Raw genomic sequence first — 23,025 nt, 5'->3', positions numbered from 1 at the left:
GCAAAGCACAAAAGTAACCTCCACACCATACATCAAAGCATTTTGATAACACATCAACGATCATGTCGGCCCCCCCCCCCCAAGCCTGGGAACTGCAGTTTGTCTCGGAACTACAATTCCCAGCACCCTCCACCAAACTACAGTTCCCCAGGATTATTGGCAGGAAGCCGTGACTTTTAGCTTCGGTTCCAGGCAAGAGTGCAGCCCCAGCTTAACCGGGAGATGTCGGCATTTGAATCGGGGACCTTCTCGAGAAGCCCTGCCTCTGAGCGACAGCCGTTCCCTTATCTGTCCAGAGCATAGCTGTCAACTTTTCCCTTTTCTTGCGAGGAATCCTATTCGGAATAAGGGAATTTCCCTTTAAAAAAGGGGAAACGTTGACAGCTATGGTCCAGAGCCTAGTTGCTTGCAGCTCGCTTGTTTTCAAGAAACATTTAAGTCCCTTAAAAATAAACAAAGATCCCAGAAAACGCTGCTTCAATCAAGCGTTGGACTCCAAGTCCCATCAGCCTCCCGCCAGCGCGGCCGCTACTCAGGGCTGATGGGAGTTGTAGTCCAACGAGCATCTGGAGGACATTAAAGCTGGCTTTCAAGCCCTCCCTTCTTCCCATTCCGCCCGCCCCACTCGCTCTTATTAGTTTGGTTCGCGTCGCGCGCCGTCCCCGGCAGTCGCTGCCAGTCACCAGGAAGGGAAGAGGAGGCGGAGGCAGCAGCCGTGTCAGAAAGCAGCGACAGCGCCGCCTTTCTCCCTCCCTCCCGGGTTTTCTTTACCCCGTCCCCGCCCCCTCCTTTTCCTTTCCGCCCGCCCGCCCGGCTTCCGCCAATCAGCGCCCGCCCGCGTCGGTTTCTGTCGGACAGGGCGGGGCCGGGGAGGAGAGGAAGGGAAAGGAGGAAAAGGGGGAGAGGAAAAAAAAAAAGTTTATTGAAGACTCGGAGGAGCCAAGCGGCGGCTGGAACTCTGCGGCGCGAGGACCCTCGCGAGCCCCCCTCCCCTCCCGCGGAGTCAGGTGAGAGAGCGAGAGCGCGTGCGCGGGCCCGTGGGCTAGTGGCTGCCTTTTCTCCTCACTCCCCCCTCCGTGTGTGGGGGGGGGTGTCGGGGGAAAGAGTGGGTCCCCCCCTTTTCTCTCTCTCCTCCCTACCCCACATACATGGGGTGGGGCTCTTCTCTCTGCCCCCCATCCTCTTCCCAAATTACCCCCCATATATTTACTTAAGCTGCCCCACTTTCCCTGGGGGAGAATTCAGTGGGGCTTACTCCCGAGGAGGCTTGGTTAGGGTCGTGTAGGAGAGGGAGGGGGGTCTCTTCACATTATTCTTCTCACTGCCTCTCCCCCCACACCCCGCCCCCCACTTACATAACCTGGGAGAGGGGCGAGGAAAAGGGGGAGAAATGATATGGGAGACCACCCCCCTCTATTTGCCTACAGCCCCACCTTAGGAAAGAGTTGGGGCGAGCTCCCCCCCCCTACAAAGAAAAAGGCTCTTTGGGCCCAACTTGAAGGAAGGAAAGGGGAATTCTATGGGGATGTAACAGGCTCTAGGGAGGGGTGCATGTGTTCCTGCCCCCCACCAGGGGACCTTACTCTTTTTGGTGGGGGGGGGATAGGGGTCTTAGGCAGCCCCTCTTCCCTTTACTTCCCCCAGAAGGAGGGTTAGAGGAATATGTGGGGAGGGTGAAATGTTGGGGGGGTATAATCCCCTTCAGAGGACTTTGCCCTATGGAGGGCACAGGGCTCTAAAATTGCTTGTTTATTTGTCCCCTTCACACACAGGAAAGGAGGGTGAAAGAATGACAAGGGAAGCTTTTGCTTAAATACTTTTAGTTCCCTCCAGAGCACTTTACACTAGAGGAGGAGGGGGGTTGGGGAATGCTTCCTCTTCTTACACCTCCCCCCCCAAAGGGTAAAGTTTTATGCTCCAAGTGGTAGACTTCAGGGAAGATAAGAAGGAAAAGGGTATTGGGAGAGGGGAAAGATCTTAGCGGTGCCTTCTTTTTCTTCTTTGACACCCCCTCCCCAAAGCTGAAGGAAGGGTTAGGGGTTATATGGACAGCTGCCACTTAAAGACTGAAAGGTTTTTGGCTGGGTAAGAGGAAAAGGGAAGACCAAGAACCTCCTCTCTCTCTCAAATAGGGACCGACCCCAGTTCACACACTCATGGGGTAATTGAGAGGCAGGGGGTTCACTGGGAAACCTCCGCTTAAAGGCAAGGGTGGGTATCAGAAAGACCACAGGGCAATTTCTGGTGGGCCCCTTATTTGTTATTTTAACTTGCCTGCTAGTTGCTGCAGTTCCTTACTAAAGAGTCCAGGCTAGATGGGCCTTGATATCATCTGGCAAAACTCTTTCTAACCTCTTAAAATGGAGAGCACAGACTTGGGACACCTGGTTAGTTGTACCTTAACCCTTTGGAGATCCTGAAAGTGCACTCTTATTCTTCAACTTAGAACACATCATGGAAAGGTAGGGTTTCTAGTTTAAAAAAAAAGTATGCTATGAAAGGCTAAAGTCAACTTAACCTATACTGTATGTAGGGGAATGTTTACCCCTTCCTCATTTTCAGAAGATTGTACCCCTGTGGTAGATTAAGAGAAACTGCAGCAGGGGCATGAAGAGACATCTTCCTTTGCCTTCTAGGTAATATTAAATATCTCGTAAGGAAGAAAATGGAATCTTCGTTGTATCAGGGAAGGTAATTCCCTGTTTATTATTTGTGCTTGTGTTCAGAGATCTCAGCTGGTGGAGTCTTTTACAAAAAACGAAAGCTTCACAACAGCCCTGTGAGGGCATTTAGGCTGTCAGAGAGAATGACTGCTTCAACGTCTGTCAGGGAGCTTCAAGTGCGGGAATTAGATTCCGAGTTCAGTCCTTATGCAAATCTTAAGGAAATAGAACGAGGTTCTTCTATAGCAGGCTTCCTCAACCTTGGCTCTCCAGGTGTTTTTGGCCTACAGCTCCCATGATCCCTAGCTAGCAGGACCAATGGTCAGGGATGTGGGGAATTGTAGTCTCAAAACATCTGGAAGGCTGAGGTTGAGGAAGCCTGTTCTATAGCCTGTGGTCCTCCTTATACTGTTGAACTACAACTCCCATCAGCCCCAGCCAGCATGATCAATGGCCAGGGCTAATGGGAATTGTGCAGCAACATCTCAAGAACCACAGGTTCCCCATCCATGTACTATATAGGGTACATTAACTCCTTGAAGTTCTCTGACAGTTGTTCCAGCATGGGGCCTTCAGTCATCCTAAAACTGCTATGGGAAACCTTTGGCATTTTGGCCCTCCAGATGTTGCTGAACTGCAGTTCCCATCAGTCCCTGCTAGCAAGAAAAGTGGCCAGGGATGATGGGAATTGTAGTTAAGCAGCATCTGGAGGAGCGGAAGGTTCGCAATGCCTGTCCCAAGGAACTGGGGAAGAAGACATTAGGATGGGGAATGAAATGTGATGTGACGTTACACTCTTCAGTAGCTTCTGAGCAGGCAGAGAACTCTGCTCGACATTTGGGACAGGCAGAAACAAAAAAAAATGCTGCCAGAAGGGAAAGGGTGCTAGGTGATTGGTATCTGCTTGGAAATGGGCTGGGGACAAAATTGTCTTTTCTTAGGCCTGCCTACTGGATGTAAAGAGGAATCTTACAAAACGGGTGGACTAGATTCATGGGAGGACAAGTATTTGTGTGTGTGTGTGTGTGTGTGTGTGTGTGTGTGTCAGTGGTGGTTATCAGCACACCAAGGGACCTATTAGAGCCCTGGAAGGAAGTAGCAAAGGAATACAGAGACCTTATCATGGGATGTGGGAGGCTTGGTAGAGTTTTAGGAGAAACAGGAAATAGCAGCTCCTGCCTCCAGCAGGTTCTGGAAGGCAGGGGCATTCCCCAATGGGGAAGAGTTGGTATGTGATTTGGGAAGAGGGGAGGTGATGTGGGCTGATGTGCAGCCTCACTGCCCCCAACATGTAAACATGCTGAGGGATGTGAGTTTAACCTCAAGCAGCTGTTGTTTTTGTCCCCAGCTGCCTTGCCCTGTGGAGTATGAGTCAATCAGGTGACGGGATATCCAGGAAATAAATAGACCAGTTAGAAGTGCCTGTGGTTTGGGGTGCTTTGGTTAGAGCTGTGGGGCTCTGAGCTGGCCTGGGGGGCCCACAGACATTTGTCAAAGAGACCACCTGTAAGGTTTGTTTGCGGTCACTGTTCATTGTATTTACTTCTGGGCTGATTTTTCTTCTGTTAACCTGCACCCTGGTTCCAAACTTTTCATTTGATCTCAAGAGAATTAGATTCTAGGTAAGTCTGCTTTGGATTGTATAGCCTTCCTTAATGCCTTTCATGAGGTGTATCATGTTCTGCATTATATGTTTAATCTTGTTAGAACTGGGAGCTTTGTCTTTGGCTACAAATTCCCTTTTTTGTCCAGGTGGTTATTAAACTCATGGCAATGCTAGACAATGTGATTTAATTTTATTAATGTTTAGCCTATTACAGGAAAGATCAGAATACAAGCTCTTGGGCAGAAGAAGGTCAAAAGTGATTTAACTTGCCTGGAGCTGTCGACTGGGACATTTTTTTAAAGTGAATTTCTGCAGGTTACTGTTCCTTGCTGTCTTAGACCTAAATATGGCAATGAATTGAGCCCCCCCCCCACAAAGTCTATCCAATGAGAACACATTTGTGTCTACTTTTCCAGACAGCTGCAGTTTATTTCAAGCAGTAAAGTTCTTCATTTTTGCCATTTTTGCACTGTTAGCACTACCAATTTTGTTGTGGGATGTATGCTTAGCCTGTTCCTCCTTCTTTGCCTTCAGGCTAAGAGGAAAAATAGTGACTTGTATAGTATTAGTCTTTTGTATTGCATTGGGGTTAGAGTGGATGGAGAATTGTGCCTCCAGCCAGCTGTTTCTGCCCAGGAGGGCAGAAGAGTACACTACTCACTTTTTTTCACATTGGTTCAGTGTGCACATTGCACTAAGCTACCCTATGGCTTAGCATGAGTGTGCGAGCTCCCAAAGAGGATAATATATCTGCTTAGCTGGATCTCTTTTGGTCCTGCTGATGCTGTACTGCTGGGAGCTAAGCCATGGTTTGGCTTAGTACCTCCGAAACCGTGATTTCCCTCTTCCAGAGTTCATGGTTAGGGTTCATGGTTTGCCTGGGAGACTAGGAGTGGGCCCCCTGCAGGGTTGTGGGAGCTTACAATTGCAAGCCTGATGTTGACCTCGTTTCCACCTTCACAAGAACTCAGTCATAATTGGGTTTGTGTGTTTTTTCACTCTTGTTTTGAGTGCTGTTTGTGAACATGTGCCATAGATTTGTGCCTTGAATTTGGACCTGGAGAACCTTTTAGCTGTTCTTAATGATCTTCTGACACGTGCGTACGGTGTGCTGTTTATTGTTTCGTTGAGAAAAGAACGGGTGGCTGGCAACCGTATCCAAAGTTTACAAGTGTGCCATGCACAGTTTTTTTTAAAAAATAAATAAATCTGTGCCTGGACTTGTTTCTGTCTGCAACCTTGCCCACGAGGTATGAGAGCAGAGAAGACACCCAGAGCCAAGGGTGATTTGCTTCCTGTAAAGAATCATTGTGGTACTGTGCCATTGCTGACTCCCACTTAATGTTAGTAGGTGACTCCTGTGGTTTAAGGCTGGTACATAATCAGACTTCGTAACTTTTGCTCGGAAGCCTTAAGCAGAACAGTAAAACTCCTTGTGTAATCCCTATAAGAAACTGCATTTAAATAACTTAGTTCCTTTCTTGAATTGTAGATGCTTATTGAACCTTGGGTCCTTTTAAAAAATGTGCTTTATTTTTAGGCCTTATAATTTATTCCTCACTGTCTTTTGGCTTTCAACTCATTGATGGCTTTTATTGCCGCTCTTTGAATTTTCTCTCGTTTGACAATGTTTTTCGGTTGTGGAGACACCCAGAAATGTAAAAATGCTTCTAGGATACAAAATATCAGCCATAAAGGTGGGGGAATATCTTTCTGCCTCATAGTGACTGTTAAGAATGCTTTGTTTGTACATATCTCATGTAATGTTCATCCCTCACTTGCAAGGAATTGATCATTCATTATGGCAGCACCTGGAACTCCCTACCTATTGATATCAGGCAGGCAATTTTGCTGTATTGTGTTTGGCACCTGCTAAAAAGATATGTTTCAACAAGTCTGCACTGGCATGTATTCCCGCCCCCCTTATAATAGTTTGTAAATTGCTGGTTTTGTTTAGTTTTTGATACAATTTCATGTCAGTTTGTTTTTAATGTTTGCTTTCATTGGTGTTTTAAGGGATAGTTTAGATTGCCCTTTGTAAACCATTTAGAGACTTTCTGAGTAAATGTATAAATTTTGTTAAATAAGGCAAAAGTTCTAAGTCTAGAGAGCTTGGTGCTTATCCCCTTGAAAGTTTTGCTTAAGGTAGCAGCCTTGAAACAAAATGGAGAATTTTGACACTTTACAAAATACCCGGTTTATTCATAGCTTTACTTTATTTCTGATAAATATTTTGATATGTCGTTCAGCCATGCTCCCGAGACTGTAGTGTCAGAAGTTTTTCTAGAATAAGTGATTTGGGTTTCTTGCTGCCTCAACTCAATGGCTTATCTCTGTCCAAAAGATGTTCTCTCGGGCCTCTGTTGCTACTCCCCCCTTTCCTTCCAGAGAACTATTATTTCTCAACTGTTTGCTTCACCATTTGATTGCAGTAGAAACAAATCTTTCACAGATCCCACAGACATGAATTTCAACCTTAACATCTTCACTAATTCCTTTCATTACATCTTCCTAAAATTTTTAGTATGCAAATTGCCACAAAACTTCTTGTAATAAGCAGAGTGCTATGTCTTTGAAAATAGACAGCACTTCGTATTAAGACCACTTGCTGTACAGTATAACTTTTGGGTCTCCTCCCCCCCTTTTAATTGAGTGACTTCTTGTATGAAAAGGGGCCAAGGTGGTGAAAGCATGTTGTTAGAAGCCGTTTTTACTTGGATGGTGCCTTGACCTGGATGGTGTTATTAGATCAGGGGTGGGGAATGTTTTTCAGCCTGAGGGTGGCATTCCCTCATGATCAACATTCTGGGAGCTGCATACCGAATGCTGAGCAGGTCAGGGACAAAAGTGCTTGGAGCAATGAATTGCTATTATTTTATTACATTTACACCCCACTTTGCCTCCTCCAAGGAGCTCAAGGTGGTGCCTACCATTCCTCCCTTTCCCATGTTTTCCTCACAACAACCCTGTGAGGTAGGTTAGGCTGAGAGATGGTGACTAGCACAAGGTTGCCCAGCGAGGTTTGTGGCGGAATGGGGATTTGAACCCTGGTCTCCCAGTTCGTAGTCCAACGCTCTGACCATTACTCCACAATGGGTGTGATCATTACCCTTGTGCAGTAGGCTATATTCCATCTGCGCAGAAGTCAGAGGTTTATACATGTACTCACTTATCTTCACAGCCCATCCAAACAAGAAGGTTAGTTATCACAGTCCGAGGAAACAGCCCGCCAGACAAAAGCAGTTGAGCAGATCCAGTCCATCAGGGGCATGGCCCAAAGAGTGTCCTGGGGGCTAGATTGAGAGGCTGGAATCTGAGGTCCCTCAACGCTGTATTAGATCTTGCACACAGAATTGTCCGCGAACAAGGTGGATTATATGTTGCATCCTATCCATTCATATTGATAACTGAAAAAGTCATCCCGTTTGAAATGTACCTTAAACGAAATCTTGGGCCCCATCTGCGCTATACATTTAAAGCTGTATCATAGTGCTTTAAATGGCCACAACTTCCCCTAAAGAATCCTGGGAACTGTAGCTCATTATGTGTGCTGAGAGTTGTTAGGAGGGCCCTATTTCCCTTACAGAGCTACTGTTCCCTGATTAGTTTAGCATTCATTCCATCTTCACAGGGAATTTTGGGCAGTGTTACTTTAAAGGAATAGTGGAGGAGGGGTCTCCTAACAACTCTCAGCACCCTTAAACTAGGTTTCTGTGGAAGAAACCATGATTGTTTAAAGTGATTTGATACGGCCTTGAAATTATAGTGCAGGTGGGGCTTAGCTGTTTTTAAAACACATTATTCCACTTAAAGAGATTCGAAAGAGGGCATCGCTAGTTATCAGCAGGACAGTAGTATTATGCATTTAAACCAAAGAACTGAAGAATTCTTAATCTCTCTGGCTGTTAAAGCAATTGCCCAGTTGATTAGGCAACAGTTAAAATTGTTGGAGGCAAAGTATTTTTAATTAAGAAAAAGCTTAATTACAGGGCAGTGTTTAATAATAATAATAAATTTATTGTTTATACCCCATCCATCTGACTGGGTTTTCCCAGTGTGGAATGAAACTCCTAAGTTATCTGATAATGATAGGTATGAATACCTTTTTAAAAGTCATTTTATTGTTTCTGTTCCATTGAATTTAGGTCAGAGAATGAAGCATCTATGATTTTTTGCTTTTTATTTTTTATTAATGTATGAACTGCTTTTTACATTTGTATTTAATAAATACAGGGGTGTTTTTTCCAGTTACCAACGAAACCCCAACTAAATGCAAGTTTAAGAAGCCCAAAGTGAAGATCTTTCACACACACCCAGCTTGTTGAAACAAAAATGCCTTCATTTGTTTCTGTAAAGTACAGCTAGTGGGCACTTGTCTTATCTCATTCTGGATGTTATTCCACAAAACAGGAGCAGCCACACTGAAAGCCCTGCTCTGAATTACAGTGGTGGAGCAGACTTCTGATATTTGAGGGACTTTAAAAAGAAATACTCTTGCAGAACACAGTGACCTGCTGGAAAAGGGCAGTCTCTCAGGCTGCAGGCCTCCTTGACTCAAGCTATCAAACCTAGACCCCAGGTAGTCAACACAAGAGATTTGTGATTGTATTCCTGCCTCTTAAAAATAGTAGCTGTAGGGCACTTGGTCCAAACACATAGTAGCTTTTTTCTGTTGAGGGTGGGGGGATATTTATCAGGAAAGTGGCAGGAAGGGAAGCTTAAACTCCTCCCTCCACACTGTGGTACAAAAAACCCAGACAAATCAGAAGTGCAGTCATGCATTTTCTTGTCACTTCTAGTGTTGTTACGTGCCCCATATACTCTCCAGTTTGTTTCTTAAAGTCTTTTCTTAATGGTATTTTCAAAAAACGTAAATGCATTGTTTTTGAATCCCTTGGCTGGTGTCTAACTCTAGACATCTAGAAAATGCTGCTTAAAAATTGGACGCTATATTCCATGCCAAAGTGGAGACATAGATCTCCAAAACTTCTCTTTTCATTGTAATGGTGAGAGACCTGCACCTCTCCTTGAACCTTGAACACTGATTTATATGCCTGGTGTACAACAGGGTATATTATGTCACCTGTCAAAGATCACAAGGGTCAAGGGGTGCTCCAAAATGTTTTGAATTCTTCAAATATTGCATGTGAAAGGTACTGATGAACAGCCCCTTTTGTAACTTCCTGGTTCAGGGAAACTCTTAATGCATAAGGAAATGTTGGTTAAAGATGTAATTGAAGGCACCTTAAGAGATGGAAATGTGGAGGTAATATTTAGATCTGCCGTTGTTGAATTTGGCTTGTGAGCCTCAGGAAAAGTTCTTGGCATCCTTATGTCTCAAGAGACAATGGTGTGTGTGTGTGTGTGTGTGTGTGTGTGTGTGAAGTCAAGCCAAACCAAGCTGCTGTGTTAGCAGCATGGAAGTGACCTCCCTGGAAGTGTGGGCATCATATATGGAAGTCCTGGGCTGCCCAGACAACAAGACCTCTCTTTCAGCCTCGCTGATGTGATCCAAAGGAAAGCAGAACAATTTCTTTGGAACCAGCTTGGCTGGAATAGTAGTGATCCAAATTCTTCAGAGTTGTGACTTCTAATAGTGGTAAACAATGCCATCTCATCTGATACTTCATTTGCTGGGTCTTTGACCTGTTGGAACAATTCAGTCCCTATTCTGAAGAATGGGTAGGACGTGGGCTATCTGAAAGAGTGTCTTAACCTCGGGGAATGCGAAACCTTAATCCTATTAAGGTATAAACATCATCAGCACAGAAGATGAAGATGAGGATCAAGTTTGAACGTACCTGTAGAAATTCAGCTCAGCCAACAGGACAGTGCAATTCTGTGGATCAGAATAAGATCTGAACTGCAGCTGGATTTTTCTGCATCCCGTATAGCCAGTCCTAGCCCTATATGCAGCTGTTAAGGTGTGGGTATGGGATGTGACATTTTTGTTCTTCCTACCATCTCTACCCATTGGCCATGCTTGCTAAGGTTGATGGGAGTGGGAGTCCCAACAATAGCTGAGAGTTGCAGGTCTCCCCTCACTTAAGGCTACAGATTGATAATGTCATTTATCTGAGCTTGGTTATAAATAATGTGTCCTCCTGGCTTATGCATATAAATATTTTTATCCTGCTCTTGTTATCATTAATTCCTAGGGTGGCAAAAACTGTGTAAAGCCGCCTTCATGGATTTGTCATTTCTGGTTATTCTGATGCAGGTTCCCTGTGCATGTGGGATTCTGAAATATGAAGCAAAACTTGCTAGGTAGGGCACCTGGGGTTGCCAAGGGAGAGGCCAACCATTCTCTGCCATCACCCTCAAGCCCAGTTTCTGTTTTGGCTTGGCTGGGCCACAGTGCAGTGTGCCAAGAAACTTTGTGCCTGTTGGGTTAATTTCAGAGCTCAGAAGTAATGGAGCAGCTTGCTGGGATTCCTACCCCCACCCCACTGGCCACTATTGTTCTTGTTTGTGTGAGGATCTGCTGCCTAGTCTGAAGCTTGTCTTGTTGTGCACTTGGGCTGTTGATTACTTAAAATAGGAGGGACCTACCATATTTTTTCGCTCTATAACACGCACCCGACCATAACACGTGCGTAGTTTTTAGAGGAGGAAAATCTGTAGGCATGCCACCCGTAGGCATTCCCTCCATAACACGCACAGACATTTCCCCTTACTTTTTAGGAGGAAAAAAGTGAGTGTTATGGTGCAAAAAATACAGTACATCTGAAGACTCAGTCTGGCACCCTGCACAGCTCATGATTCTCCCCGCTCCCCACCTCGCCACACACAGCTGCTTTCCTTCCATGACCAAGGCATCTGTGAACCTTGCCACAGGACCCTGTGGTCAGGCGCTCTCCCTCTGCTGCTAAATTACGGGCTGAAGATGAGAGCATGCGCTGCCAACTTTGTTCAGCCTTGCCTTAGGTGCCCCCAGAAAGGCATATTTGTTCCTGCTTTGGGAAAGTTTTGGCTTCCACACAGTTGTCAAATGAGAGAGCAGAGCTACGCTTTCCCCCTCTTCTTTGACTGGCAATGTCAGCAGCAGTAGCAGAGAATAGATTTATTTTTCTCTTTTGGTTTTCCCAGAGCACTATCTACAGATCATGGGGTTGCAGGCTCACCGCTCACTTCATTTTGTTTGTGCATTTTAGTTTCACTTAGTGGTTGTATAAGAATTCCTGAAAGCTTTTGAGAGGCTATGAGCTTAACGCCACACAAACTTTGCCTAAAATCCTAAGAAGTTGAGGAAGCTGCTCTATGCTGAGTCAGATGGTTGGTCGTTCTGTTTCAGCATTGTTTACATGCTCATGTTTCCAAACCATTTTTTCCCATGGACAACTTGGAAATTTGCTGAGGGTCTTCGCAGACCACATAATGATTTTTCTGCTCGTTGTAGCAATAGTAATGCAGTACGCCGTGCTAGGTGCTGTATGCTTGTTAATTGCTGCTTTTACAGTGGTACCTCGGGTTACAGGCTACAGACGCTTCAGGTTACAGATTCCACTAACCCAGAAATAGTACCTCGAGTTAAGAACTTTGCTTCAGGATGAGAACAGAAATTGTGCGGTGGCGGCAAAGCGGCAGCGGGAGGCCCCATTAGCTAAAGTGGTACCTCAGGTTAAGAACAGTTTCAGGTTAAGAACGGACCTCCGGAACAAATTAAGTTCTTAACCCGAGGTACCACTGTATTTCTTATACACTGCATTGTGTTCAAATGGTGATACTACGAAATAACTTACGAAATAAAAGAAGCAACAGAATGCAATTAAAAATAAATATGATTATTTAATGGGATGGAGGTGCTTCCTCTCATCTTCAACTACAGAAATGCCACAGACCACCTGAGTAAACTTCACGGGCCACTGATGGAGCACGGTTGGGAACCCCAGATCTACATGGTCTGGCAATGGCTCTCCAGGATTTCAGACAGGGGGCGTTCCCATCCTTACCTGAAGATTGAATTTGGGACCCTCTTTTAAGATGTAAAACATGTGCTATAGGGCCTCATTGAGCTATGGGCCCCACAAGGGTAATTCAGGGCTGAAGCGTGCGGGTTCTTTTTGCTTTGTGAGTTGAGATAAAATGACTTTTATGTTCTTGCTGGTCTCTGAGACTGGGCAGAAGACCAGATAGCCAATAAAAAATAGAAATCCAGTCTGTGCATTGTGTGGTCCTCGTGTGTATACTTCATCTGATCATTATAATGATAGGGAGCAGCTGTAAACTGGCTTGGAATCTAATTCCCACCTCCCTAATTCAGGGCCCTCTCTATCTTCAGATTGCACCACAAGACCAGTTAATCTTTGCAATAGCCTAAAATTACAGCGTGATTGGATAGCTTCCTCCCCCCCCCCAATCCTCTTGACCCTGTGCTTTATGCCAGTTGTGCGTCCATATGTTGCAGTTCGTTTGGAGGGATGAGGCAGCTACATTTCTAGTGCCATGTCTTCGGGAAAGGACTTCACGGAGCCAATCTCATTTTGGAGTATGATGCTTTGAAAAACTAATTTATTTAAATGTATATCCTGCCCTTCCTTCCAAAGGAGCCCACTTTGCATTTTATTATATTGATTTATTTGAAGCATTTCTATACTTCCAATCAAGTCACCCAGACGACGGAGCAGTCACTTCGAAATAAACAAGCAGCAGCTTTAAATTGGCAGTGTATAAAATCCAGCATGCCTTTCTGCAGTTCTTTTTATACAGAGCACCAGTTTAAGGTGCTTATAAGTCAAACTTAGCCCTGTGCTGTGCCCAGGTTATCATTTACTTAATTTGGGTTGGGATAGGCCACTGGGCTTTCAAAGAGGACAGAGAGGTATTTTGATGGCATCCATCTGTCTGTCTCGAGAGACAATGGAGTACATCTCCAGGGGTGAAGTGTTAACAGCACCAAAGTGACCTCCCCAGGGCGTAAGCCTGGGTTGTGTGTTCTGAGGTCCTGGGCTGCCCAGACTACAAGACCCCCCCCCTCTTGGCCTCGCTGATGTGGTGCAAAGGAAAGCATTACAAGACACTTAGCACCAGCTTGGCTGCAGGAGTTGCACAGAAGGAGGTGTACAAGGCACCATCCAACTGTCTTAGGGGCTCCACTACAGATTTGTGTAAGGTTTACTCCTTAGCCTTTTCTTCTCCTGAAAACGTCCCACCAGATAGCAGAGGCTTAGGGTCAGAGTTTTTCTTGTCCTAGGTGGGCTTCCTTCCCAGGTTGACGAGCCCCATTTGCCCCTGCTACATGGAGGTATATGAGTGCAGAAACTAGCCTACTGTACAAAGGTAAAGGTTGCATCCATTGCTGTTCTTCCTTTTACCCCTGGCTTACCCAGCACGGGCATGTGGTCCCTGAGAGGTTGGCCAGAAGGGGAGGCATCCCTAGGACTGAAAAAGGCCCCCCTCCCCTACTGTGTACAGCTGTAAAAACTACGCAGGGGGGTTCCTTGTAATGTACCTCAGCTGCCTCATCTCATCCATGAGCCAAGGCAAATGGAATTGAGCAGCTGCAGTTTATAAGGGGAGGATTCTGAAGAGCAGCAGAGGCCCTAGCACATTGGAGAAAGGAGGAATAAAGAGTCTTATGTCACTCACAGCTATGAATCAAGACAGCTGAAGTGCACCATGGGGGCTACTGCTGCTTTTTCTTTATTTATATTCCACCTTTCTCCAAGGAGCTCAAGGTGCCTTGCATAGTTCACCCAGTGTGATCCTCACAACAGTTCTATAAGGTAGGCTAGGCTGAGAGAGAGAGAGAGAGAGAGAGAGAGAGAGAGAGAGAGAGAGACTGCTCGCAGGTCACCCAGTGAGTTTTTATGGCTAGGATTTTAACAGGGGTCTCCCCAGCCCTGAGACAAAACACTCTAACCACTGTACCATACTGCCTGTCAATCAGAATTTGCACTCTGGATTGAGTTGGGACAGGCAACTGTGGGTATCTGACTCTGATACACACGACTTGGCAGGGCAGCCAATGTGATGCCCTCCAGATGTTCAGGGCTCCAACTCTCATCTGCCACAGCCAGCATGGTGAAAGGGTTTGCTGTCACTTCAGCCTCTGGAAGTCACAAAGGCCACAGTGTCTCTCTCGCTCCCTCCCTCCCCTCCCCATCTAGCTGAACATGGCATACCAACCGCTGAAGACAGCTTAGAGGAAGTCCAATGATATCACAACTGGTGCTTGAGCTTGCTTGTTTTCCTCTTTCCTCCCCACCCCATTTTTCCTTTTGTGACATGTCTTTTCCCCCTTTTAGATTTGGCACAGGGAATGTCCTGTCTTTTATTGATCTTTTCTGCTGAAGAGCTGGGTAAAAATGCTTTAAGCGAATAAAACAAAATTGACCCTGTAACTTAAAATAAGCAGGAACAGATGCACTTACAGTGCTTTTTCACTTGGCAAAGTTTCACATAACCTCTCTCTCTTTCTCTAATAATAGACTGACCTCATTTTTCACACCACTGTTTTGTAAGGCTTCTTCACGTTCCTTGCTTAAGTGTTGTGCTTCTTGAGTAAGTGTGTAATTACTACGTTCAGGTTCCCCAGTGATGATCGCGGTTTCATTTGCGTAGTTTTCCTGCAAAGGCTGCCTGATCTGTGTGTCTGTGCTGCTTTGGCACCCAGTTTCATTGAAAGCTGCCCTTTGCCTCTCTACGAAATCTGCGCATTGTTCCTTTAAGAAACCAGCTTGCTCAGGGTGTCTTAACCTGCTTAACCTACCCTGCTAGCAAGGAAAAAGTTCTTTAAATAATGGATATTAGCTTTTACCAATTAGGATTATAAGCTTCACAAACAGGGTGGAGTTTCCCCAGTTCAGCCAGTCACATTTGGAGAAGGTGGGGCGTAATGTTCAGGGTAGGTTGCACGGGAGCACAGCTTCAAGTGAAGTTAATCTGGGGTGAAGCAAACAGAAAATTGTGCAGATCTTGTTGGTAGGTCTTCTTTTGTTGCTCTGAGAGTGTCTGTGTTTTTTCCACTTTGACTCCGAGACTGTTTGGTCAGCGTGCTTTCGGCTGATTTTGCCATTGTTCGTTTTGTGGTGCTGGCAGGATATTAAAATTTATGCAGGGAAGCAGAACAAAAGGGGTCTTTGGACAGGAAATCAGGTGTCGAGACACAAACTTGACTTGAGTTTATTTTTTCACCAATCTCCAATTTAAGCCACCTCCTTTATACAGAAAAGTGATTTTTCTGTGTATGTGGCTATTTCTACAGTGTTGTGGGCTGTTGGATCTGTGTTTTAATTTTTATGTGGCACTGCAGCTCTTAAATCTCCTTGGTCTGTGTTTAACCTCTTAATTTCTTTTGAACTGATGATTATTGTTATTGCTCAGTTGGGGGGGAGAGAATGACATTTTTTCCCTATAAAATAGAATCAACTGCTTTTAAATGCTTTCTCCTTTTCACCTGCATCTTCAAGATCGTATTTATACAGATAAATATATTATTTTGGTATGTTTATTTACAAGAGGATGGAGGAGAAATTTTCACAAAGGTCCCTGTGTATTTGGGGGGGTTTGGGATGGGTTCAAAGTTGACATTCCTGAGTGTGTGCCTCTTTTTAATGCTGATTTCCCAGAATGAGGCTTACCCAGGCTATCATCCTACCTTTTCAGTGTAAGAATAGAATTTCTCACAAGCATTGGTCAATATCAGCCGCACATGAACCTCAGAAACACTGTTGTTCTACATATTCAGGTTCTCTCTGTGTGTGCTGTGTAATGTGTGCCTGTGCTTTGTTTTTGTTTTTCACCAGTTGGTTTTGACTTGAAGAGTGGGTGTTAAATGTCTCTTCCTTGGCCTGACTGCATGATTAGTGCCCCAAAGACAACAGGATATTTGTGCTTCTGTAGTGTGACCAGGACAGATTAGGCAAATATCAGACCTTTTGCCTGCCCTAAACAGCATAAAACTTTAAAAAAATTATTTTAACCCGAGGTACCACTGTATGAAGGGACGCGGGTGGCGCTGTGGGTAAAACCTCAGTGCCTAGGACTTGCCAATCGTATGGTCGGTGGTTCGAATCCCCGCGGCGGGGTGAGCTCCCGTCGTTCGGTCCCAGCTCCTGCCCACCTAGCAGTTCGAAAGCACTCTTAAGTGCAAGTAGATAAATAGGGACCGCTTTATAGCGGGAAGGTAAACGGCGTTTCCGTGTACTGCGCTGGTGCTGGCTCGCCAGCTGCAGCTTCGTCACGCTGGCCACGTGACCCAGAAGTGTCTTCGGACGGTGCCGGCTCACGGCCTCTAGAGCGAGATGAGCACGCAACCCCAGAGTTGGACACGACTGGCCCATACGGGCAGGGGTACCTTTACCTTTACCACTGTATGACTTAAAACTGAAGGGAAAGCTGAAATGGGCCATTCTCACCTACTTGGAGCAGACATTTCTGTATTTAGGATTAGTGTTTGGATGTTCTTTGGAAGTGCCTTGGAAGTTCCAGAGTTTTGGAAGGGGCTTGTTGTTATTGTAGCAAAGGGTCTTTTTGGCAGTCTGTTTGAGTCAAGTAGAGAGGGCTTTGGCATGCTACACTCTACCCCTCCTCAAAACGACATTCCCATAAAGTTAGTGGCTGTCACCATAATCTTAGGGGCATTCACAGGTATGCGCAATAGTTAAACTGTGCAAATCAACAAGTGTGTGCATTCTCACACCAACACTTGTTTTCTGAAGTCTCTCGGCCTCACTCACCTCACAGAGTGTTTGTTGTGGGGGAGGAAGGGAAGGAGAATGTTAGCTGCTTTGAGACTCCTTAGGATAGTGATAAAGCTGGATATCAAATCCAAACTCCTCCTCCTCCTCCTCCTCCTCCTCTTCCTCCTCCTCCTCTTCTTCTCCTCTTCTTCTTCTACATGCATAGAGCCAACTTGTACCTGTGTTCATTGTAAGCTGTGAATGAGCCAATTGAGTTAGACTAAACATGTAACTGTTAGCCTTGAAACTCAGACTTTCCCTCTCTATTCACTTGGTGTTGCTGGAATCTTCCTATGCATGGGTAGAGTTCAAGCTCAAACTACTTGTGGAAGCAAAATATGCCCTGAAAAATAAACATTTTAGTCTGCTGGCATAGTTGGAGAGCATCTCTCTGAGATAGGGCCAGCCTTCCTGCCCCTCTTCACACAGAGCTGGTATTACTCCACCATGCCAATATACCAGTAGTCCCAGAGGGATGCGCTACAACACTGTTAGCCAACCTGGTGCCCCCCAGATACTTTGGACGGCAACATTCTTCCCTTACATTTTCAGTGCATTGGGGAAATTTTGAGAAGCAATCTCCATATATGTTGTTTTCAGAAATCATGCTTCCGTGGGGCAGGCGGGCTTTGAAATGAATGGAATCTTGAACCTTTTTTTTTTCAAATGCAAGTCCACATTGGTGAACACAGGGCTATTTTAATCTGTTTCCTAACCATTAGTGGAGAATGCAAGTGGTGGAAGAAATTGCCCCCAAGGGACAGGCAGTTTGGGTTTGCCTCTGCAAGGGGTCTCCGGGGTGGGGGTGTTCTGTGGTGGGATCCACACAATTAAGGCCCTCTTGTTAGAAACAGAAAATGAGATGGTAAGCCTAGGTCTGGGCCATACAAGAACATAAGAAAATCCTGGTTGGCTTAGGCAAAATATTTTGTGGTTGGGGGAGGCTTGCATGACTGAATGTTCATCCCTCCAAAACTCCAGGTTCTTCTAAGGAGACCCAAAACAACTTTGTCCAGGAGAAGGATTTGCTGATTTTCTGTGTGCAGAGAATTGTGTGCTGTCAAATTTTCTTAAATGGAGGAACATTCAGTCATAGGAGTCCCCACCCTGCGTCCCGTGCAGTCTGATATGGTGCAGCTCAGACCAACACATCTGCTTTCTTGGGAGAACTAGCTCTGGTTTTGTGTAGATGTGGTATGTAGTGTCAGAACTGGACTGGGTTCGGATTGCCACTAAAGATGTATGATTTCTGGAAATTGTGAAGCAGCGGAAAAACAACAACAACTTTTTTTTTAAAGGGAGATGAACATTTTGTGGAAAATTGTTGCTTCCCTATCTAACCTAAACCCTACTTAACCACTTTAACAGCCCGTATATAATTTAGTTGGTATATAAAATTGTATTATTTGGCAGTCATGAAAACAGAGCAGACCTACTTTGACTTGGAAGTAATATCCATTCAGTTTGTTGGTGCTTACCTCCCAGGTTTGAACACATAGGATTACTGCCCATGAAGTGTAACAGCAGCGCCTTCTGTCTCAACTTTCAAAAGCTGCTGAAAACTTTTCATTCCTTCAGGCTTGTGCAAGCAATGAAGAACACATCCATCCATAACAGTTAGCTGATTTTAAAAAAATAAAAATATTGTATGTTTGTACAATGTACAATTGTACAATGGTTGTAAACCACTCTGGGGGTTGTTTTTTTTAATAACTAGCTGTGCAGGCATTCCCGTCCCCCCTTACATGCATTTTACTAATGCGTGACTATAGACATGCGGCACCAGAAACTAAATAAATGAATAAATGGAATCACACCAGGAAATGGTGGCAGAGAGCTAGGTAGTAATCAGTGACTTGTGAGGAGACCCTTCCTGGAGCCCGAAAAGGATGTCAGTGAGGGTGGAGGAAGTCCCAAAGAGACCATAGGAGTAGCAGGGCTTAGTTTAGACTGCTCAGCTTCCTCGCCTAGCAGCTGATGCATGCAGTAGCGCAGCAGAAGCCTCTGTCCTGTGCATCCTCCAGCCAGCCCCAGAACTTTGACTCTAGTTGAAGAGAGAGCTGGAGCGCAGGAAAAAAGGAGCGTTTGGAGACTTTTTAGGGAGTGCTTCCCAATTTACGCACTTGTGTGCATGAGGGCCCGTAATGTAAACCCCAGGTAAAGGGGGGTTCTGTATATAGATAACTTTAATAAATAAATACAGTAAAACTCCATTAGGCTGCAATCTCACACTACAACCCTGCAAAGAGGAGAGGGTTAGAACTGTGTATGCATGCTTTCCCTGCAGGAAAGGCAGGATATAAATGTAGTTTTAAAACTGTCACATGGGAAATCACTTACCAAACAAACGGAGCTTTTCAAAAACAGTTTGTGAGATGCCATGCATGAGGGGCTGCCGTTTAAAGGTGGAGGAAGAACAATAGCTTGGGCATATCTTGAAATTTATCTTAGGCACATATATAATATACGTGTGGGTACTCTCTTAGAACGGTTTGTTGAAGAGGGTGACATCCAGAGCTGGAAAAACTGCAAGCAGCAAGTTGCTTAGGAGTTTGAAATTTGTCTGGCAACTGTTTCTAGATCTACTTATTCACTATGCACCTGGGTTCCTTGTCCTGAATTTGTACGTAATTGTGAGACTGTTGTCCATAGGACTTTAGATGGTTGATATTGGGGAAAGGTGCTCTTTTAGATACCTGAGTCCCAAGTCATTTAGGATTTTGTATTTGTAATGTGTTCTTTTCATTGCAAGCAAATAAATATTTTGGTGATTATTACAAGTAAAGCATAACAGTCATTATGGAAACAAAAGTAACACTCCAGGTCTCTAGCTGCCCACAACACACTGAAATCAAAACTGCAAGAATTAACTAAGAACATTTTGCCAAAGGTTATCTTGCCTTTCCAGCAGTTGTATATCTGCTTATTATTTTTCACTGTGAGCAATAAATATGCACCAAATCTTAATGAAATCATTATCTGTTTGCAGCAAGTCTCTGTTCTCCCTATCAAAAATCATTAACAGAGCTAATTGTGGGGTACAAAGAATGGACTATTCAGTAATGAAAGATTGTCTTCCAAAAAACGGTTGCAGAGTCACATAACCACCACATGTGGTAGAAAGTTCCAAGATGGCCACATTTTTAACATTGAAGGAGTGCTTGATGTGTTCCAGTTCACATGAATCTGCGGATTAGACCTTGAGGCAACTGAGGCCTTAGATTTCTGGTGGGCTTTTCTCACACCTAATCTGTGTTTGAGTTTGTTCTAAATAAGGGTCATCAGCCTTCACGTACAGAGCACATCTTACATGACTAACACATTGAATTGGGCCCAGTAGCTCACTGGTGTCTAGTACAGCACTTTCAAGACAGGAGGCACATGATTCCATTAGGCCAGTGTTTCTCAAATTTGGGTCTTCAGGTTGTTGGGACTCCAACTCCCACCATTCCTGAACACTGGTCCTACTAGCTAGGGATGATGGGAGTTGTAGTCCAACAACAGCTGGAGACCCAAGTTTGAGAAACACTGCATTAGGCTGTCGCACTCCTAGCCACAGAAGCTGCTTCAGACTCCAGTGCCAGACGGGAATCTAGGAATACTCCCAGACAACTGTAGAGGGAGCTGGGTTGGGTGAGGAGCAAAGTTTGGTTCCAAATGTGGAAGTGAAGTTTTTTCCTCAGGTACATATTGTCAGAAGCTCGTCCTACTCTCGAGTAGGACCCTGGCAGAGACACATGCCTGACTGGCATGTTCCCTCCCTCCTGGTCGATCGTTTGGGAGCTTCAAAAGCTTTCTTCTGCCCGAACATCACAGCGACCGATGCCAACAGACATCGACACACTTAGGGATCCCCAGAGTCTTCGCAGCTTGTGTTACAGACCTCAGCAACTCAGCATTTTGGCTAATCTACTTTATTTACATATAAACACACACGGAGCACTGCAACATGGCTCCCTCTCTCTCTAGCATCAGACAGCAAAGAGAAAAAACAAAGGAAAATAGTCCCAGTTCACAGAACACAGTAACACAAACATCCTGTCTCCGTCACTTCCCACTTTGTGGAGTCAAAACATACACCGTCATGTGAAAGACAACAATCCCATGACTGCAATCATGGAGCAGGAATTCTAACACATGCACAGACCCTTCATGCACAAACCCTGAAATGCCCTTGCCCCTCCAGCATCAGCTGTCACTGATGACCACTAGAAAAAGTCCTGTCTGCGGGGAGCCAAATTTAACTCCCAATTGCCCTGTGAACTTTCTAGGATCCTATGCACATCCCTTTTTCATGTTTCAGTTCCTATCTGTGAAATGGGAATAATCATTGTCGGCAGCAGAGGACGACAGAACAAGTGAAAGGACTGTGAAACACTACACTTGTTAAAACTAACTGAGTGATATAGTTTAAGAGCTGTGGATAAGCAAGAGCTAAATTGTGGACCTGTAGATGCTGTTGGAATGTAACTCCCATCATCTCCAACCCAGCATAGCCCATAGTAATGGACAAAGGGAGTTCAGCAGCAACTGGAGGACTGGAGGTTAACCACTCCTGCTAGAAAACAAAATTTTCAGTATGGGCACCATATTATTTTAAAAGTCTCTTAGATGATGGTGGTGTTTGTTCCTTGCGTTGCCATCACCTATCTGAATGAACGCTCTAAAAGCATGGCTTGAATTCTGAAAGTTGCAAAACTGCATTTCTTTATGGACTTCAAAAGTACTAAACAGTCACCTTCCTTGTAACTTTAAAAACACCTTAAAGTAGGGGTAGGCCAACAGGGTTCCCATCAGATGCTGTCAGAATCCAACTTGCCTCAGCCAGCCTGGGCAATGGTAGAGGATGATGGGATTTGTAGTCCTACAGCATCTGGAGGTCATCTTAAACACCCAACAAATTTATTACGACAAATTATAAACAAATTTTATTTATTAAAAGCTCAACAACTTTGGGGTTTTTGTAAAGAAAGCTCAGCAATTTGGGGGGTTTCCGTAAAAAAGACAGTTTTGGGGTCTTCCTGATTAAAAGCTGAACAACTTCTGTAGTGTCCTGGCTTTTACTTTTGGAAATATGGCAACCCTAACTAATACTTCATCCTATAGAATTCTATCCATGGTATTTTAACTTCACAATCAGAATGAATTTCAGGAACCAAAATCCTTTTTCTGTGCGGCTTGAGCAGGAGCCATAATTATAGTTAATTGTTGTCACTTGCCTTCACTTACCCAACCCCACTGCCCTGCTCACAATTGTGAAGAATATTCTTAGTTTATGAATGGTCTGTGTCACCGTTATGAAAAAGAGGTCGGAATAGGCCAATATATATGTGGGCTGTCCCTGGATCAAGTGACTTTTCTTCAAGTTCTCAAAGCTCTTAACCTAGATCAAGGTTGTCATCTGAACTAGCCAAATATTTAACAGATAATCAATCATAGACAGTCTATAAGACCTTAGAGCCATCTTGTCCAAAAATGGCAACTAGACATTCTGTTTTGGTAACTGTAACCTTGGTTAAAGAAGCCATTTGGTGTCTAGTTTATATATCTGAGCTTCTAACACTGCACAGGACACTTAAGTCTGTTGCAACAAAACCAGGAAACTCAACTACCCCTCTGGAAGTTCTTTAAATGAGTAGACAGAGGAGAGTAGGAATCAGGTTTTCCTTGCTGCTTGTATCTGCTGACCTTGCTTGCCTTGTTTTTCCTGAATTTCGATTGTTTAGAAATGGAGAAGCAAAGGTCTATTAGTCGGTTATTGCAGAGAAGTGAAAAACCTCCTCCTTCCTCCACTCCCTTTAGCTCTCCTCCAAAGCGGCTTTGTGAGTCTGTTCTCTTGTGTCCACAAACAATTGAAATCTTGAACTTTGTGTTCGGATCAAAGTGTAGGGACTGGAATCCTCTGTGTTGCTAGGAGAGGGGGGGGGGCGGCCAAGCCCTTTGGAGTGTGTTCTGCTTTGCCAAAACAAACACCTAGAACAAAAGGAGTTCCTTTGCTAGCACAAAGCCATGTCTGAATAGCTTAAAACTATGGCCACACTGACATTATACGTTGAAAGCAGTATAATGCCCC

At 44.7% G+C, this 23,025-nt stretch overlaps 1 protein-coding gene across 5 annotated transcripts in view; it reads left to right on the top strand.

Moving 5' to 3' along the window:
• Window positions 1–23,025, top strand: part of ZFAND6 (zinc finger AN1-type containing 6) — an 84,300-nt gene that overhangs the window by 18,979 nt on the left and 42,296 nt on the right. For 3 of the 5 annotated variants that reach the window (XM_081171303.1, XM_081171302.1, XM_081171299.1), the window contains exon 1: window positions 851–1,007. The exons of 1 other annotated variant lie outside the window; for it this stretch is intronic. The gene's annotated coding sequence lies outside the window, so the exon portion shown is untranslated. Of the gene's footprint in view, window positions 1–850; window positions 1,008–1,995; window positions 2,463–23,025 lie in introns of those variants that run through there. One more of the 5 variants, XM_081171301.1, reaches the window with a different exon arrangement.

This window comes from Podarcis bocagei (assembly GCF_964188305.1).
Source record: "Podarcis bocagei genome assembly, chromosome: 14".
Taxonomy (NCBI): Eukaryota; Metazoa; Chordata; class Lepidosauria; order Squamata; family Lacertidae; genus Podarcis; species Podarcis bocagei.
This window is presented reverse-complemented; position numbering and strand designations above follow the sequence as displayed.